At 52.4% G+C, this 19,754-nt stretch overlaps 1 protein-coding gene across 1 annotated transcript in view; it reads right to left on the bottom strand.

Moving 5' to 3' along the window:
• arid1b (AT-rich interactive domain 1B) overlaps positions 1-19,754 on the bottom strand; it is a 103,846-nt gene that overhangs the window by 31,298 nt on the left and 52,794 nt on the right.

Genomic DNA, 19,754 nt, shown 5'->3' with positions numbered 1-19,754 from the left:
GCTTTTTAGTTTAAGAGGCAGTGCTATAGCCTCACGCCCCCAGTTGTGGGTTCGATTCCCGCCCCCAGCACAGTGTGTTTGAATGCTCTCCCCAAAGCCCAGAAACAGGTGGCATAGCAGACTTATGTCTCTAAATGGCCACACTGTACAAATGAGTGCTGCGCCGGACTGGCGCCCCCTGCAGGGCATGCCCTGCAATAGGTCCCAGTATCACAGTGACCCCTTACTGGATCTTACACAAAACAGATGGATGAACTTCAAATAAGCCCAAGGTTAAGAGTGAACAGGCTTCAGTCAGGGATGCCATTAGACCATAAAACGATGGTTCACCACTTGCTTACAGGGAGGGGAAACATCTCGTATTGCCCAGCGGGGGCGAGAAAGCAGCGCGGTGGCAAGACCCGGCGGAGCCTTCCCGGAGTGCCTAGTGTGGCAAACTACGGCCCTGTCCAAATTTTCAGTGCTCTGGTCCCTTTCCAATGTGGCCCAGATCCAATTTCTCAGCCTCAGCGCTGCAAATTGTTCTGTGCATTGAGTCTCCAAATAGCTGTCAACTGCTCCCAGTCGGTGCCGCGTATCGCTTAATCCGCTCCTGAAGCGTGTAATTGTCATAATAATAAAAATAGCCAGGTGATAATAGCCTCTTCACTGGGAAACGCCCTCCCCGAGCCTGCGGCGTCCTCGTTATGCGCTGGGGTGCCGCTCTTTACTGCGCACCTCGACCTGCCACCACACTTCCTGTCGTGCCGGAGGGGGGCGTCGCAGTGTGTGTGTGTGGGGGGGCTTTTCACACAGCCCACACCACTCTCTCTCAATACGGTTCACAGCATTTTACATTTTTCCCGCAGATATTGTTCTTACGTATTTTACATTTACATTTTTAGCAGACGTTTTTGTCCGAAACGACTTACCGCGCGGCAAACAGCACATTGCAAATATTCACGCCATCAAGGAGTCAGCAAGACATTTGTAGTTAGGCTGAGCTTACAATGAGGGCCCAGGTAAGAAGGTATAACTGTTAAAGCAGAACCCTAATATGACTAGGCAAGGGTGTCCAACCGTCACTCAGGTTCGGAGAGGGACTAATGGAATAGAAGGGGAGTTTCTTGAAGGTGGAGAGGGAGTCTGATGACTGGACGTGGAGCAGGAACTCATTCCACCACCGAGGAGCTTCACGAGGGAAGCGTCTGGAGTGAGATCTCATGTGGGGGGGGGGGGGGAACCAAGCGGCAAGGAACCTTTAAGGTCCTGAGTAGCTGAGGCGAAGGCTTGTGGTTTATTTCTTTTTTTTCCTCTCAGTGGGACTGTTAGCACTGTCGCCAAACGCGCGGTTAGGTTAATTGGCATCTCTAAATTCCTCGACATGCTTGACGGTGGTTTTGAGTATCTGTGTGTGTGTGTGTGTGTGTCATGCTGCACTGCCTGGGATGATCCTCCCACATGCTGACTGGTATTTGGGGTGGTTAGATTATCATCAGCACCGCCCACATAAAATGCCCCCGAAAGTCTGACCCACTTTGGGTAAAAGTGTTAGCTCTCGTAAGGACAGTATAAAGCCTGTTTTTATTAAAACTGGACGCACTTTCAGAGCCTTCCCAAGCTCCTGGTGGAGATGCATCATCAAGACGAAAGGGGGGGGTCCCAGCTGTGCCTGGGGAGGCCACTGGGCCCCTGCTCCCCGTCGTATCGCAGCGCTGCATTTAATTACTTAAAGTCGCCGCTCGCCCAAACACCATCAGCGTCCGCAGGATTCCGTCAGGCCCTGCGGCCCTCCCAGAGGCAGGACCGGATACGACCGGCCTGGAGGAAGGGGTCACTGGTGTGGGGAAGCTGACGGCCTGTCCGCTGACGCACCAAACGCTTAACTTTAGGCCGGGGAGCCGGAGGGAAGCGCTGCGCTGACTTTTCTGCAACTATTTGCCCCCTGTTGAATTTCGCCCCCACACAGACCTGTACTGCAGCAAAGAAATTAAGACAACACCCACTTTTATTAATGAACACATTCCCGCAACAAAAAAATAACATCTCCATCTAACTCAGACACGTAGCACTATAGCTATCCAGCTAAACTGCTGCTACGCTAACGCAAGGGCTAATTAGCAATACAAAACAAACGTCACAACCTAATGCTAGCAAACAGCACTATAGCTACCGTGACTATTTGGCTAACTGCTGCTACGCCAATGCAAGGACTAATTAGCAAAGCGAAACAAACATCATTACCCAACTCTGGCATATAGCACTATAGCTACTGTGGCTATTGGGCTAATTAGCAATATGCATTAATAATCAGCAAAGTGTAACAGGCGGTGGGTACAGGGTTGGGTACAGATTGAGCACGGCTAATGAGCTTGTGAGACGAGGCCACCCGCTAAGCACACAGGCACAAGAGGCTGGCTCGAGAGGCCTTACGGCAGCGGCAGACCCCAGGAGTCCATGCGACGGGGTCAGTAGGGGCCGTGCTGTAATTACCATCCCTGTTTTAGTCTTCCGCCCCCATGGGACAGCCTGACACAGCATGAGAAGACCCTTCTTCGGGTCGCCCCCTGATGCCCCCATTCCACATGGAGCAAGTCGGGGGGGGCAGAAGACAGAAGGCTGTCTGGCACTGGGTTTGACCAGTGACATGCGGAGAGCTTACTGCCACTAGACCAAGACAGTGAGTGCGAGGCATAGGGCTTTACAGTGCTGTACAAAAACTTTTTCAGGCCCGCCTGGAATTCTGGGTAGCTCTGCTGGTAAATCTGAGGCAGCTGCTCCGAATCGGCGTGAAGGCGGAACTCTCGCGCTTCTTTGGAAGCGATCGCGGCTGACAGTTTCCCGCAGGCTTTGGGCCACTTGTCTGACAACCGGGCAAAAAGTCTCGCAGAATTACAGGATATTTTCGGCAGCCCCTCGGCCCGGAGAAACCGGAGCGTCGAATCCCGAGCTGACGTCGGGGCCAAGTGGCGTCACTGTCTCGGCGCCCTGACGGCCGTCAGACGCAAAGCGGGGGCCCGGCGGGGGCACAGCGGGGAGAGGTCACGTGCTTGTCAGCCCACGGTGACGTCAAGTTCGGAATCCCGGCCGCACGGCTAATTAGCGTGTCCGTTCCCGGTGGCAGGTAATTAGTTCTTTGTCTCCAGTTTCATGACAAGCGCTCGTTTGATGTAAAGCCTCCAATCATGTGACCGCAGTGTGAGGGCATCCGCATACCCCCTCCAAAGGAAGAGAGACAGGAATAATAACCACTGTCAGAAACACTCAGGATTTTTATTTACTCATTGTGTCTGAACATACTGTCACTGCTAAATGCTACCCGTCTGTCACCACCTACTACCCACTTAACTTCATGTTTAATTTGAATCTGGGGATTACTAAGCTGGGGCCTGGAGACTGGTTTCTTGAAGGGGCAACCATCCAGCCCATTATGAAAACCCTGCCCTCCCCACGCAGTGGCGAGGCAGAGGGGGGGGGTTCAGGATTGAGAGTCGTCTCACTGGCAAACAGCTGAACGAAGCTGCGATTAAACATCAGCAAACAGGACACAGCGGGATAAGTAATTCAGAGTTATAAACAGAACTTCTGCACGCTTAATTAAGAGTACAGACTGTCTGCGGTGTGCCCAGGGGACGGCGTCTCTGGTTCCCGGCATGCCTGAGTGACAGCGTCACACAGCTGTCATCGTCAATTGCACCTTTAGATCAGGAATCTCCCGACACAAAAACTGGTACAATGTTAAGGCCAGAACACAAGGGGCGTGGGACGTACGGGACATTCCCTGGGCCCCGTCCGCAGGACAGTGGAAAACTGGGAAGACACCCAGTAAATTCAACGCAGGCGACTGTCTTTCAAAGGAGGGTCAATGGCTACAGAAAAAATGCCCTAATGAACGTCTCAATGAGTCACCTGGAATAGGCAGCAGAAGCGAGACGCAGATACGCCTTCAGCTGCGTTTGTTAAGGCGTAGGCGCAGTGTGGGGCAGGTGAGGCTGCGTCTGCTCTGGGTGAAGCCTAGAAGAGCTTAACACGGAGACCGAAGTCCCATCCTCCCGCACCCGCCACACACCCCTCACCCTTCCTGCTCAGAGGCACCCCCCCGGCCCCTCCGAGGTCACACCCCAAATATAAAACCCTCATCATCGTGTCAAAGACCACAAAGCGCCACGCATTCTCTGCAGGTGATATTGCATGCAATTGGACGGCCCCATTCCCCCCCCCTACACATAGCGGTCTTCGTATTCTTGCTTATTAAATACACCTGAAAACACCATTACTTTCATAACACCATAACTGCTCCCTCCTGCCCCGCCCTCCCCCACCCCCAAAGCGGCGCTGTAAACATGGCACACTTTCTGAGAGCATCCACCGCACTGCCTCTCAATTCAGAACCCCAATTAGCGCTAATTACCGACTGCTGGCCAAAAGCCCATCCAATTTAGTTTGACAGAGGCATCGGGATACCAGGAGAGATCGCACAGCATGACTAGTCATGGCGGTAAGAGTGCAACACAGCAGACACCCGGCCTGCTTCCTCCCTCTGTGGAGGACTGAACATCGCCCACCCATCCGGTAAAAGTTTACGTCTAACGGGGGGGGGCCCTGAGCTTCAAACCACCAGCTCGAGAAAAAGTGATCGACGGGCTCCAAACTCGACGGGTTAGAACCAGCAAAGCTCCGTCAGGATGTGCAGGCGCCTGCAGATCAGGATGCGGCCGGCGTCTGTTCTAGACCTAAGAGACATCATTATATCTAAACTCAAACAAGACATTCCTCTTTATTTAAAAGAAAAGAAAAGAAAGCAGCCCGGCCGCTCAGCTGCCTTTTGTTTGCCGTTTCAAAGCCCCGGACTCAAAGTGAGCGAACTGGGCCGCGCCTCCAGACCCCCCGATAAGAGCGAGCGGGCCCCGGGGCCCCCGCCGTGCCACCTCTGGGGGGGCCCCGCTGCCTCCCGACAACAGGCAACCCATAAACGACAAAAAGAGTGAAAGAAGAAAAGCAGCAGCCGTGGCGGCTGCACAGAAATGGGGCAGGCAGAGCCTCCGCGTCATTAAAGCGGTTTATGGTTAGAAAAGAGGGGTAATGAAAAACCAACAAACCACGGCCTGCGATGCTGACTGACGACACGCCAAGGAAGAAACTGGAAAAAAAACCACACACACACACACACGCACGCACGCACGCACGCTCGCACACACACACACACGCACACACACACACACACACACACACGCGCGCACACGTTTCTATTCACATCTTTTTGGGTACCATAAATTATTTCTATGGGGAAAAACCCTAATTCCAGCAATGACACCCTTAACCCAGCCCTAACCTTAACCATAAGTAACCAAACAAAATACAAGACTATTGGCATTTTTACATGTTTTGATTACAGTCACAGATTTTTATTAAATTGAATTTCTCCTTGTGGGGCCTGAAAAAATGGTTCCCGCAGCAAAACAAAAGGTTTTCATTACACCTTACATTCATGACTGGGATGGGTGACACCCACCTCCCTGGTTCCATTCTACTCAGGCACTTCCTTGAGGACAACCACCCACAAACCGTATGAGACTTATTTATGTATTTAAGTGCTTTGCGATTTTACCCCCCCCCCCCCACACACCTCTAACCACACACTCATGCTCACTTCACTGGCCGCACCCCCCCTCCTGCTTCAGTTCTTCCCCCCATCGGCATGATATCTGCCAAAAAGTTCTTCCCATTAGCCTTCAGTGACACGGAGGGGGGGCGTATGCCAGTGGAATGCAAGAACAGAGGAACTGCGACATATCTCAGTTTAACCTCTGTAAAAAGGTCACCATTTGCAAAAGAAAAAGAAAGGACGGGAGAAGATGGGGGTGGGGGGGGGCACAAATCACATTTCAAGGTTTCTAAAGATTTGAAAAAATACTGAATAATTGTCGTGTGAGATTCTCGCTTGCCTTTGTAAACATCTCCACCTGAACTGCTCTCCTATGAAGGTGAGGGATCAGATTCTGTCTGAAGTGCAGATCGCTGTCAAGCTTCATCGTAAGAAATAAAAATCATACATACAAAAATAGACAGAGACTAAATAATCCAGACAACGATTTGATTGGTGCCTTGCAAGCTCATCCCCCAATCCCATCCTGTCAAAATGTTTGCCGGAGCGATCCATCAGGAGAGGGGGGCAGGATCGATAGCGGCCCGGCCAAAGCCAGAGAGCCGTGAGTCACGCATCGTGGAGAATGCTCCAGATCGGCATGCTTATGGGGGCTGGCTGCTGCGGCGCTGCCCATGGGGGGGTGGGGTTTCTCTCCGGACATCCTTTGACTTGCCTGGTTAGAGAGCAGAGCTCCGCCCATCAGCCAAGAACCATCACCTGTGGCTGCCCTGCACTCCCAGTGTCACGCGTTTACGGACAAGAATATGGGAGCAGTTTTTTGGCACCGTGACGCTTCGCTTCTGAAGCGTTTTCGTCCCCCGAGCGCATCCATCCGGCTCCTTCAAACTACCCTGAGCAAACTGGGGTAGAGACCAAGCTTCTGAAGCGTCTGGCGGTGAGAAAGACTGACCCAGCCAGTCACCTCAGCCCAAAAAATAAGGGGGACAGGAAGACAAGAGGAGCAAAAACAGTAAAAGGCAGAGACAGCAAAGGGCTCCTAATCAGACAAATTATGTTTTCATCTTCATCCCCCCACTCCTGTCTCCTTCCTGCACCGGCCCCCCACCCCGCCCTTGCAGCGAATGGCACTGTAAAAAAGCACAAGGGATCCCTTAGCCCTGCTCCATAAATACTGGGGGTATGCAGAGTCTGTCCTGTTTGAATGACGGTCCTGGAGGAGTCCTTGCTCCATGGTGCATCCATCCGGGGGGGGGGGGGTAATTCATCAGAATTCTGTTAACATAAGGCATAGAGGCCTCAGCACCCCACCCCCCCCCCACCCCCTTTATTAAGGATGCAGGAGACAAAGTGCTGACATGAAGCCACGGCTCACAGCGGGAGCAGGGGGCCAGGATGGTGACCGTACAGGAGGGTGGACACGCCTGATGGCCCCCCTGGTAGGAAAACGCTCACCTGACCCCTGGGGATGGGTTTGGCTTAAGGACCAGCAGAGACATACTTCCAGTTAGGGGAGCACCTAGAAATTATGGGCCCCCTGACAAAATGTCACCTTAGCCCCACCCCCAGCTCCACACAGTCCATTATGCCCATCAGCCAAATCCCTCAGCCCTCCAAATCAAACACAACCCCCCCCCCCCAAAGTAATCAAAAACAGTGAATGAACAAACAAACAAACAAAGGAGGCTATGTCACGGAGCCTCCGCGCCGTCTCATATCCCCGTCAGGAGCGAGCTGCGATAAACACGGGATGACAGCCTCGCAGCGCACATCAAAGCTGCCAGACAATAAACGAAACGGCAGCCGCAATACAAAAACCACAACGGGAGCGTAAAAAGCAGGAATGGGCAACATTTAATACGGCACGTACTCATAGCAACGGACCCACGTTTTTCCTCGATTATGAGATGGCGATGCTGCTAGCCAGTCGAAACGCAGCACTCTGATGTCACTGCTTACACAACACGTGGCGTTTGCCTATAAAATAAATACGAGCTATAAATGTATCAAATAATTTCGTTTCCATAGTTACATCGGAACATATGCTATAATTGTTAAGGGAAAACTCAGCATCAAGTGGTCCGCCGTGACATAAATCATGTCGTCAAAGCGGAGAGGCAGATCGCTCGCTAGCCGGCTCGCACACGCCGATTTTATCCCTACACACGACTATTTATCATCTCGTGAAAATGCAGCTTCACTGGTGACCTGCACGGGGAAAAAAACTGAAAATCTTCATCTGATTATTCTACGGCATCGTCGGTGGCGAACAGCGGGGTACTATTCGCCCCCCACCGCCCAGCGTTTCAGAAAATAATGTAAAATGAGAGACCAGAGACAGCTAATGGCAGGTAAACAGGGAGTCGCGTGCCGTTTTGCAAGCTGTTTACATCGCACACGAGCGTGTCACACAGCCTTAACCCCCCCGCGATTCTAACTGAATGTGAAAACAGGCAACGCAGGTCGACAGGCTCCACTTACAGCCCCAAACCCGGAGCCTCGTTTAAGCATTTTGCACTGATCACCCGGTCAAAAAGAGTCAGCAGAGACAGCGTTCAAAAAAGACAACGGTCGATTGGAGGAACGTAGAACAGGTTATAGTGGCGATACAAATAGGACTGAGATTCAGCAGGGGAGGGGGGGGGGCGCAGTCTGTTGTGCTGAATGCTTAAATTAGTTGCTAGTGAATATTTTTTTAATCCGTGATAAACACAGTCTGCCTGACACGATTACTGAAGACAGAGCCTATTAAAGGTGAATCTAATACAGTTTTATGGCTATTTTAATTGAAAGCAGTTACTGGGCCTGACTTTTTTTTTCTTTTTTTTTTTTTTACTGCTGGGGGCAGTGCTGGTAATGTACAAGACAATGGGGCCTTTTCAACAAAAAAGCCTTCACATCATTATAAAGCACATCAAGGGTGAAAAAACCCACACACCATAAAGGCTGTTTTACAAATAACACATTACAGGCACTTATACCAATAAATAAATATGGCATTTTCTATTTTACCAGTGATAAATGAGAATTATTCATGATAGTCCTGATGCAACTTGATATGATATTAGCCCGCCCTTCTATCCATCCATTCATTCTTCTTCTGCCACTTTTCCCGGGTCGGGTCCGTGGGGTAGCAGTCTAAACAGGGATGCCCAGACCTCCCTCTCACCAGCCACCTCCTCCGGCTCCTCTGAGGGGACACCAAGGTGCTCCCAGGCCAGCCGAGAGATATAATCTCTCCAGCGTCTCCTGGGTCTGCCCCGGGCTTTCCTCCTGGTCGGACATGCCAGAAACACCTCCCCAGGGAGCCGTCGAGGGGCATCTTAGATAGAACGGCATCGAAACAATGTGCTTTATCTCACAATGAATGTTCAATTATGGGCGTTCACAAAAAGCAAAAAGAGACAGACAAAAATTAGTATCATTCAAAGATAATGCCGCTAAACTGCACTGCATGACAATTGCAGAAACGGCCAGCAGATGGCGCAGCGACGGCTGCGAGTCCCGTGAAAGCAGATCTGACCGCTAATTCTACTGCACGCAGGCTGTCTGATTAAACCCATACCAAAAAGGTCCTCTTCACACGGGACGAACCAGCGAGGGTGATTAGCCTTGAAATACCACTGACAGGCATCCATATTATTTTAGGATCATCAAAAAAAAAAAGAAAGAAAAAATAACGTGCCACTTAAGACTTGAAAACAGCAGAGCCCACAGGATGTAAGTGATCGGCTCACTTGTACTCTGCAGCTGGGGGGGATAACTGGAAAGGCCGCCAGGCTGCTCTGGTTTTTGTCCTGCGACGGCCCATAATCGGCCCCTAAAGTCATCCTCTGGACAGGAAGTGAGGTCGCTTAGCACTCCAAACCAGGGCAGGGTGTTCAGACGTCTGTGACAGGGATTCTGGAAGCCGCCTTGTTTTGGATGCACCCTTCTGTGCTGCGCCCCCACCCGCCCCCACCCCCCACCCCACGCAGGTTCAGGCCTAGACACTTCGTGGCAGAATGGCCCTTGGTGGCATACAGGAGGAGAGGAGAACTCTCTCCACACCCCCCTTACGTTCACCTGGGGATCATTTGACAGACATTGTCCTTGAAGAGGCAGCACTCTTTGCTCTTTGTCCAGGAGAAACGGCGGATGGTGGTGGAGGAGAGGGGAGGGGAAGGGAGAGCTTTGGTAGCGATTGGGGGGGGGGGGGGGGTTATTTAGCAGATGGGAGACAGTCTGAAAACAAAAACAGGTTCAATGTGGACTGAGAATTTAAAACTTGCACAGCACTCCCCCCAGAAGAGCCCCCCTCCGCCTGACGGACCAGGAAGCGAGGACGGTCAGGAGCTGCCTTTCCTCTTTTCATCCGAGTCGCCCAGCTGGTACTTTTAAGTGGAGCGACTCTCAGCTGTCACCTGTTCACACGGCGAGCCGCTTCGCTGTGGCTTTTCACTTCTCTAGAGGGGGGGCCCACGCAGGACCTCTCCTGGGGTGCAGAGGCGACACTGAAGCCCATTTCCTTAACTGCCACGCCACCTGCTGCCCTAACATGGGAGGATTTTCTGTTATTATTTTGCTCAACCACATAGAAGGTAACAGGCAGTACCAAGCCCACTAACCAGACTAGCACTTTGATCTTTCTAGGCCAGAATGGCTATAATCCAGTGTTTCCCAACCCAGTTCTCAGGGACCCGCAGACAGTCCATGTTTTTGCTCCCAGCTGGGAGGGAGCAAAAACATGGACTGTCTGTCGGCCCCCAAGGACTGGGTGGGGAAACACTGCACTCCGAACTCAGCGCCCGGATGCAGTGTGGAGGATGAAACACGGCAGAGATGAGCCTCACGGGGCCTTCAGCGCGTGAACCGTTTACGCTGTTTTATCAAGATACTACGAGCAAGCTGAACAAACAGAGGCAATAACGGAACCCAAGTTTTTGAATACATGAATACATTTCTCACTTAAGGCAATAAAAAAAAATAAAATGTAAAAACACTCCCAGCCAAAGCTAATAACAGCCGGAGCTAACAAAACGCAAACTCAATTTAAAACTGCGGTGCATCTCTGCACGTGGAATCCCACGCAAATATTAAATATAAAAATACATACTGCTGAGACAGCCGGCTGTTCGGTGAACAAGTCTGACGGAGCGATTTAGTTTGTGGCAGCATGGGCCGGGAAAGTGTGCAGAGCCCCTACACTGGCCATCAGTAGCTGGCTGTTGTTTTTACTGGTCAGACATTAAATTCATGCCTCCTGAAGTGAAAGCAGCGACTACAAACAAACATGTACTTCATGGACGAAAACGGAACAAAAACATGGGAGATTTGCCCCCTCCCCCCCATGCATGTGAATCTTCACGCAGCTACCACACCGCTACACGCAGTCTGAAAAGTTCGCCAGCGTTCGCAAAACTGTCACATTCTGCAGCAAATACCCCTCTCACCCCCCGTCCCAACAGGGATAATAAACTTTCCTCTCTGAGAATCTAGATGTGGGAAAAAGCCATCTCCTGACCCCCCCCCCACCCCCTCGAGGGGCATTGGGAGGCCGGTCAGGCAGGGGTGCCGAGCCCCTTTATTCCAGATTATGAAAATGACCCCTCAGCAGTGAGCTGCACATTCGGGGGTGTCTGTGTACACAGGCTGCAAGTTAATAAATAAAAGGGTGTTGGGGGGGGGGTAATAAAATGAAGGGAATATTTCTCCAGCCTCTACGGAAAACGGCTCAGCAGTGGAGCAGCCCTAAGCAGAGTCCCATCCTACGGCCTGAACTTCTGGAGGGAGGGGCTAAAAAATTTAAACGACGCTGAATGACATTTAACTCTTACAAGAACATAGTCTTCCTTCCAGTTCATGTTGATTAAAATATAATAAAGTTATGAGTACAACTACTGTGCAAATGCCGTTACTGTAATAACAGACAAACTCATTATTGCTGGGCAAAAAAAAAAACAAAAACAAAGATGATGTGTGACCCCCACAGGGCCCACCGGCGATGATGATGATGATGAAGGTAGAGGTAAACATCGCGACTCCGGCGCTGGCCACCTGGGCCGCGCCTCCTTTGGCGTTCCGCTACAAGACGAGCAGCGTGACAGTGCGCTCACTCCCTTGCCAGGACAATGGTTTCCCACATTCGCTTTGGACTGACGTTCTGCTTCCAGCAGGAGTCCTGCAAACATCCATTTCACACATACATCAGCAGAAGACCAGATGTCAGGTGCAGAGCCTAAGCAGTTCTGAACTGCCTTAAATGTTTTCTTGGCCTTGTTTTCTTGGCCCCACCAGAGGCCATAAGTAATGGAGGCTTGTGGCTGATTGGCCAAGGTTAATGAGCACTTCTGATTGGCTGCTGGGAACTGAGCATGCATGTCTGTGAGCATACTGAAAAACAAGCACGTGAAAATGCACATGTCCAGACTTTCAAAGCAAAGTAAGAGGCACTTGCAGTGCAGGAGATTCTGGATATTATGCTAGTGCAGCATCCTGCCGCCTTTCAGAGGACAAAGACCAGTGCTGTAAATTTTCAACAGTGCGCATGATTAGGTATGTAACCTGCGTCCATGGAAACAGGCCGTCATTGCCACTTGGCTGATGACGACCATCGCTGGCGGCTAAGCCCTAAAACCAGCAGAGACAGTCACATGGCAAGCCACCGCGGCACATACAGCGCACTAGCAAACATTTCGGAGGTTAAATATAATGTATAAGATCATAAATCCTATCCATCGATATTCCATTATCAAATGTAAACATGCACTAAAGAGAATGTAAACTTAGGTTTGAAAAAGTTTCCTCTCTAGCTGAAAACCACCTTCCCACAGCCGTCACCTCCCACCCCGTCTTTGCGTGCCACGATGCCAGCGGTTCCACCCACATTGAGCTGCTCGAAGTGGCGCCTTCTATCTGCCACTCTGAATAGTGCAATCTATCTAGAACAATATACAGGAATCCAGGGCTGTGAACAGCCATCTTTCCTGCCATGTAGTTCAACTTTGATCGCAGAGTCATGCAGCCAGCAGTACAGCCACAAGGGGGAGCCCTGTTAGAAGCGCAAGGCATTTGGTGTGAGTGTGTCACGTCAGGGACTTAGACACGGACCCAGTCATGGCAAAAATACACCTGGGACGAACACACAGGGGGCAGCCAGCTGAAGGGCTGCAGCATCCTGAAATCCTTATCGGAAAGACAGGCCCCCACTCAGTTTCCTGTCAGTCCAAAGCTGACACACCCAGCAGCTGTGGCACAGGGGCCGGCACCACAGAGAGGGCGCCCCCTGCAGGTGAAGTAGTCAGCCTTGCAGCAGTGAGGGAGATGGTCCTGCAAAGCCAGTCTTACAGTGGTGCCAAATTGAGAAGGGTTGGGGGTTGGTTCTGACCCTGCCACAGCAGTCAAATTTAATGCCCCCCCCCCCCCCACACACGTCTGTCTACATGTCAAAGTGAAGCAAGAGTAAAAGCTCGGATTGCATGCGGAAGGTCACGTTGGACAGGTGAGGAACGAGCACATTTTGCGTCGTCTGTTTATAAAATAAATGTGAAATAAAAAAAAAATCCAACGAAGAAGCCCCCCCGCATGCCCCCCCCCTTCCTGGTGAGGCGGGGACCAGCTTGTTTATTAATTCTCCTTGTGCGGCCTGAGAGATTTTAATGCGCACAAACTCAAGGACAGGACCTCTTAAAAAGCCATTTAAAGTGTGGGTGGCCCCCCTCTGCAGGCCGGGACAGTGACAGCGAAGCGAAGCGAAATTCCCCGTGACAAGACAGATGCTGGGAAAGGGACGCGGTGCTCAGGGAGGGGGGGGGGGGCATAAACTGCCAGAGCCTCTCTGAAAATTCACACGCAGGTACAAGGCCCAAGAGCCTCACACACACACGCACCCACAAACACACACACACGCACGCACACGCACGCACACACGCGCACACACACACACACGCACCCACAAACACACGCACCCACAAACACACGCACCCACAAACACACGCACCCACGCACCCACAAACACACGCACCCACAAACACACGCACCCACACACACACACACGCCCCGGCAGGCTGAGCCAGTAACATCTGTGGCACAGACCCAGAGACACTGACACACACATACACACACATACACACAGGTGCAGGCCAGACTTGCACTGGAGCTGCATAGAACACATGGTGCAAGACTGTATGACTGGTTAAAAAGAAAAAACATAAAACTTAAGTTATAAGTTACTGGATCTGAAGGAAGTATCTTGGTCAGGCTAACAGTCAAGCTAACAGATGGCAAAAAATAAAGTGCAGAAATACAAGATGGCAAAGAGAACAGCAAAAAACAGACAGCAAAAAGGGCAAAACACTGAATCAAGAGACAGGGACCAGATAAGAGAGAGACTCTATGTTTTAACCGTGATTCCTTTCTTACGTGAAGACCTACAAAACGTGGAACTCGGTGCCGACGAAGAGCCCCGTCACAGAGAAGCACGGAGCCAGGACACGACATGATAATGATGCACTCGCTGAGGGAGCCATTTTGGGGGATGGTATAACAAACTATCTGGGTAAAAGTATAATAGAAAACAAATGAAGAAAAGAAAAGGAGGAGAAAAATGGTAGAGTAAGCACTGGAGGATTCTGGGAACTATCCAGGACTTTCATTATCTTTGATGTAGATTTTAAAAAACATAATTAAGTCCATACAATTATGTCCCTCTCTCCCTGCTTGCTTCTGTTCTCCAAACTAATCAATGATTGGGAGTGGGGGGTACTGTGTCCCCCCCCCCCCCGCCTCGCAGGATGGCCTTATTGTCCTCAGTCTCTTGTCCCGTTCCACGCATTCGCCCAAACACACTCCATCAAATCACACCCCACAGTGGGAAAACTAAGGAAGGGGAGTGTCTTTGTCGGGGGGCAGGGATTGGGGGGGGTGCTTTGATTCTGACCAGTAATCAGGTCGCTTGTCCTCAAAAAATCCTTTTCACCCATGTTGTGTTTTTAAGGACACAAAAGCACAAAAATGCTAAAATTCTGTGACCACTATTCACTGGCAGCAGTGCACTCCCATCAGTATCCCCCCCCCTCCAGTGAAGGAATCAAAAATTACAAACCCAGACAGCTGGGGGGGGAGGGGGGAGTTGACAGCAGACGAAAGTGAGGCGCTCTAAAATCTGCACAGCATGGCGCTGATGAAGCCCCCCCCCCAGCTGCAATCCCCCATCCCATTCAAGCATTTCCGGGAGGTTAATGACAGGTATTAATTGCGTCAGTATGGGACACGCAGGAGACAAAAACGGCGTTAGACGGAACGGCGACTCTGCACCTCGACCTCGGAGAGCAGGAGGCGGCCTCGACCCGCTCAGGTGGGCAGGGGAAAAGGCAGGATGGGGCAGTAACACGAGCGGAGGGGTTAGGGTTAGGGTTGGGGGGGGGATGGGGGGCGGTGTTCTTGGAGAGTCACTGAGGGAAAGTCCTACTGTTTCTCACAGCATTTACGGCTCTTTGCTTTAGAAAGGGAAGATGGAACAGAGCGGCACTGAGAGGGTGGGGGCAGAGAGGAAGATGCTGTGGAAGCCCCCATGCCTGGCTAATCAGATCTCCATTAAAGTCTATCATTCATCTCCCCCCCCCCACCCCACGACGTGGTCAAACTACCCCCCCGCCTCCAGAGACCCGACGAGGAAGCCCAGTGTAATTGTGAAAAATGGGCCGAGGTCGGCAAGCAAATATGGCCGCCCGACACGCTTGCTGAACCGGGGGGGGGATGGGGGCTCCAGGGGCCGGGCCGGAATTTGGTTTCCCGTTCGCTTTAATCAAATATCCTTAACCGTGACCGATTCTCCTCGGCAAACCGGGACCGAGGCGCCGGTAAAGGGCAGCGGGCGGGTCATGCTCACTGGGGGGGGACTGGAAGGAGGGTGTTTAGAGGGTGACACTGTGGTGAGGGCTGGCTGGGCATAGTGCATGCTGGGATATGTAGTTTTGTAGCTCGAACCTATGCTGTTTCTGCAGCATATCAAAGGAGGCCGGCCTTCCACACACACAGACACACACACACACCTCGAGGCCGCACTTCCGCTTGCCTGCCGGAGAGCGGCGACGAACCACGGAGGGCTCTGTAAGAGGCAGAGCCAGCCCTGCCACTGGCTTCCCGGGCCGCTTACAAGCAGACACGGCAGCCAATGGCAAGACAGCAACCCAACCATCCAAACCTGCCCGAAACCACCCCTCCCACCCCATAGCTAACTCAACCAGCCCCTGCTTTTTCCCTGCTTCAGCAATACAGCTGCAGCCCCCTTAGATCTGGGGGCTCCTTTCGCCTTTTTTAAAGCCCCACCAACCTCCCACAATCCCCCCTCTTGCTCACATGCTCAGCTTCTCTCTCTCTCTCTCTGGCTTCTATTTTCCATCCTCATTCTAATTAAGCAGAACGGGTTGCGACACATCAAGCCTGGGAGTAAAATTAAAAGGGGGGGGGGGTGGGGGGGAGTCAGGGAAAGAAGGTTAAGAAAAAAAAAATAGAGCAGGGACGGTGTCTTTGGGGCGGGGTTCTGGGTCCACCCACTCCTGCCTCTGAGCGAATTTAAACAGGCTTCTGAAATGTCAGCGTGCCTCTATGTGTGTGTATGTGCACATGGGGTGGGCTCGGGGAGCGCAATCTGACAAAACATACCCCCATGCCCGGTGTGGGCATCACTGTGACCCTTGGAAGTACCCGTGCCACCACAGCCTCTCACAAAGGCAGCGGGGACAGGCAGAGGGCAAGGCAGGGGGAGGGCGAGGCAGGGGGAGGCCGAGGCAGGGGGAGGCAGCAGAGAGGGTGAGAGGCAGAGGGAGGCAGCGGGGAGAGGCAGAAGGGGAGGGCGAGGCAGGGGGAGGGTAAGGCAGGGGGAGGCAGCAGGGAGGGGGCGAGGCAGGGGGAGGCAGCGGGGCGAGGCAGAGGGAGGCAGCGGGGCGAGGCAGAGGGGGGAGGGCAAGGCAGGGGGAGGCAGCAGGGAGGGGCAGAGGGCGAGGCAGGGGTACAGAGTGAGGTGGGGAGATGGAGCAGGGGGAGTGCGAGGGGGTAGAGTGGGGTGGAAAGGGGCATCGGCGGAGGGCAGGGTGGGGAGAAGCAGCAGTGGGAGGACAGGCAGGAGACGGAGAGTGTGTGTGTGAGCATGTGTGGAAAGGGGAAACAGGAACGTCTGAGAAGCTGTAATGAAAACCTCCACATCTCAGAAAGGGCTGCAAGCCCAGGATCTTCTTTTTGCCCCCCCTCCCCTGACAGAGCGCTTGGTGGGGCTCGGCACCCCCCTCCACCCCACCCGCCCCGCCTCGCCTCTATTTATCACGCTGCATATTCAGGCCTGGTGCCGTGCCGGCCTCCTCATCCCCCACAAGACCTTTTAATCATCCCGCACCTCACATTTGCTGCTAGCCCCCCCCCCCCCAGCCGCCACAGCTCCTTCGTTTGCTTGTAATTTAAATATCGCTTTCTTTAACCTGTCCCAGCAATGAAACCAAACCGGGGCAGGAAGGGGGGGGGGGATTATGCTGCGTGTCTCTCCCTTATCTATTTAGAATAAAGGATACAGAGACAGGGGGAGAGAGAGGGGAAAAGAGGGAAGCATGAAGAAACAGCGAGAGAGAGAGAGAGAGAGGGATGGAGGGAGAGAGGGAGAGGGACATAGAGGGAGGGAGGAATAGGGAGAGAGGGAGGGAGGACAAGAACAAGAGGGAGAGAGGGAAGGAGAGAGGGAGGAATGTAGAAACAGCGAGAGAGAAGGTGGGGAGGAAGAGGGAGAGAGAGAGGAAGGGAGAAACAGCGAGAGAGAGAGAGGAAGGGAGAAACAGCGAGAGAGAGAGAGAGAGGGATGGAGGGAGAGAGGGAGGGAGAGGGACAGAGAGGGAGGGAGGAAGAGGGAGGGAGGAATAGGGAGAGAGGGAGGGAGGATAAGAACAAGAGGGAGAGAGGGAAGGAGAGAGGGAGGAATGTAGAAACAGCGAGAGAGAGAAGGTGGGGAGGAAGAGGGAGAGAGGGAGGAAGGGAGAAACAGCGAGAGAGAGAGACAAGGGAAGAGGGAGAGAGCGAGAGAGGGAGGAAGAGGGAGAGAAAGGGAGGAAGAGAGAAACAGCGAGAGAGAGAGGGGAAGAGGGAGAGAGCGAGAGAGAGAGGGAGGAAGAGGGAGACAGTCCCCCACACCAATAAAAATAGATAGGATGTCATACTGATGAATGATTAACTCAGGGCCTGACATGCAGCCCAGAACAGAGAGGAAGGAGGAAAGGAAAGCGAGGGAGGGAGAAAGGGAGGTAAGGAGAAAGAGGAGAGGCGGTAGGGGTCTCTCAGGGGGCTCCGGCTCTGCAGTGGTAAAACATCCTCCAAGCAGCTTCGATATTTAAAAAGACAAAGTGTTTGATGGCAGGCTATCTAAACCCTGGGGGGTATAATCACACCGTGGACAGCGTCACCAGCTCGGACAGTCAGCGACGTGCACCCCCCCAGGGATTCCCCCCCCGTGGCAGACACACTTCTGGCTTTTTATTCCCCTTATAAGCAAGGAAACAAAGGCAGTATTAAAAACGACAGACAGGCAGACCGAGAGAGAGAGAGAGAGAAAGAAATTAATGGCAATTATTTTTAAAAACAAGCCATGCCTTTTTTATGCCCAGCGAACACGGCAAGGGAAAAAAAATGAGCATATTTACTGAAGTCCCAACTGTTCAAGGAAAAGCAGAACAAATCAGACGCTCAGATCCATGGAAAGCAAAACGTTAAGAGCTAAAAGCTGACGACCGGCAAAATTAATTAAGGTGAGAGACAATTAAAGTTCAGGCGGCAGAAAGAGATGTATACTCGGCAAATCTGCCTTAATCCAAACAGAAAGCACTCAGGTTATTAGGAAACCCGAGGCACCAAACGCTCATCTTCACTGGGTAAAAATAATACAGAATAGAGCACCTTTCGATGTCACGTGTGGCGTCCAATAGCGAGGCTCGTTGTACACCGTGTCAAATGTGGATGTCTTCACTTTGGTTCTAAGGACGCTGGGTCATGTGACGTGACACACGGGGCCCAATAGGAGCATCGCGGCACTCAGCCAATCAGTGAGCGCCTGCTGGAGGAACATCCATGAGCTGCTAAGTGTTAAAATTAGCCCGGCATCGTGACTGGAGGTGTGGGGGTGGGGGGGGTGGAGCTGGACCTCGCTTCTGCACTGCACCAGGGACCCAACCCCCCACTCCTCCACGGCCCCTCGTACCCCAGCCTCCATCCATCCTCCTCCCCCCTGTAATGAAGCCAAAAAGCTCTTCTGCAGATGAAGCACAGGGCGGCGTCCTGGCGGAGATGAGCTTTTTCCTCTTTTTGCACCCTGGTCCCACTCTGGGGACGACAGGCAGGATTTTATCAATTAAAAAGCAGGACGGCGCGTCACCTCACAGGAAGATGAGAGTCATTGTTTGTGGGCAATAACTTAAAAGGAGATTCTGACAGCCTGTGTTTTTGCCTACGGGGGACACAGATCATGTTTTCAAACCCCCCCCCCCCATCTCCAACAGAGAGAGAGAGAGAGCGAGCGAGCGAGCAAGAGAGAGTGTAGCTTATCTGATTTGTTTTCCCGACAGCTTGGCGAAGCTCTACCATCTTTATCCTGTTTGTTTACGCATTTTTCTTCTCCCCAAACCGCGAGCGGTGGGTGACTCCAGAGGGGGACCGGGGGTCGAGTGCCGTGGAGCTGGACTTCAAACGCCATTGGCCCGAAACGGGGGAGAGACCTTGCCGGCGTGTCCTTGAGCGTCGCACTCGTCGCTGCCGGCTGCGTGAATGGATAACACACTCGCGTGCGGCAAGAGGCCCATCGGGGGAGGAAGAGAAAGGCCAATTCTGCCACCGCATCCCACACGAGGACGCCTGTGAGCCTGAGAAACTCTGGGGCGGTTTTCATGACAATAAAACCTACAATCAGTAGTAGGATCAGAGCCGCTGGCGTCCCCGGCCAGTGCTGGGAGAGGCAGGCCAGCCTCAGATCAATCTCCACGCCTGGCTCTCATCTGGGGCCCAGGACTCTGATCGCGTGCGATTCACGAGCGCTCACGTACAATTAATGAAGAACGATGCCAATGAGAGATGGCAGAGCAGAGAAATGTCATAGGTGCCAGTGTAAGGATGGCAGCCTTACAGCCACAGCCCAAGAATGACCCACTTGACAGATCAAACT

Source organism: Paramormyrops kingsleyae, chromosome 14, assembly GCF_048594095.1.
Source record: "Paramormyrops kingsleyae isolate MSU_618 chromosome 14, PKINGS_0.4, whole genome shotgun sequence".
NCBI classification, from domain to species: Eukaryota; Metazoa; Chordata; class Actinopteri; order Osteoglossiformes; family Mormyridae; genus Paramormyrops; species Paramormyrops kingsleyae.
The sequence above is the reverse complement of the archived record's forward strand: the minus strand, read 5'-3'. Positions and strand labels throughout refer to the sequence as shown.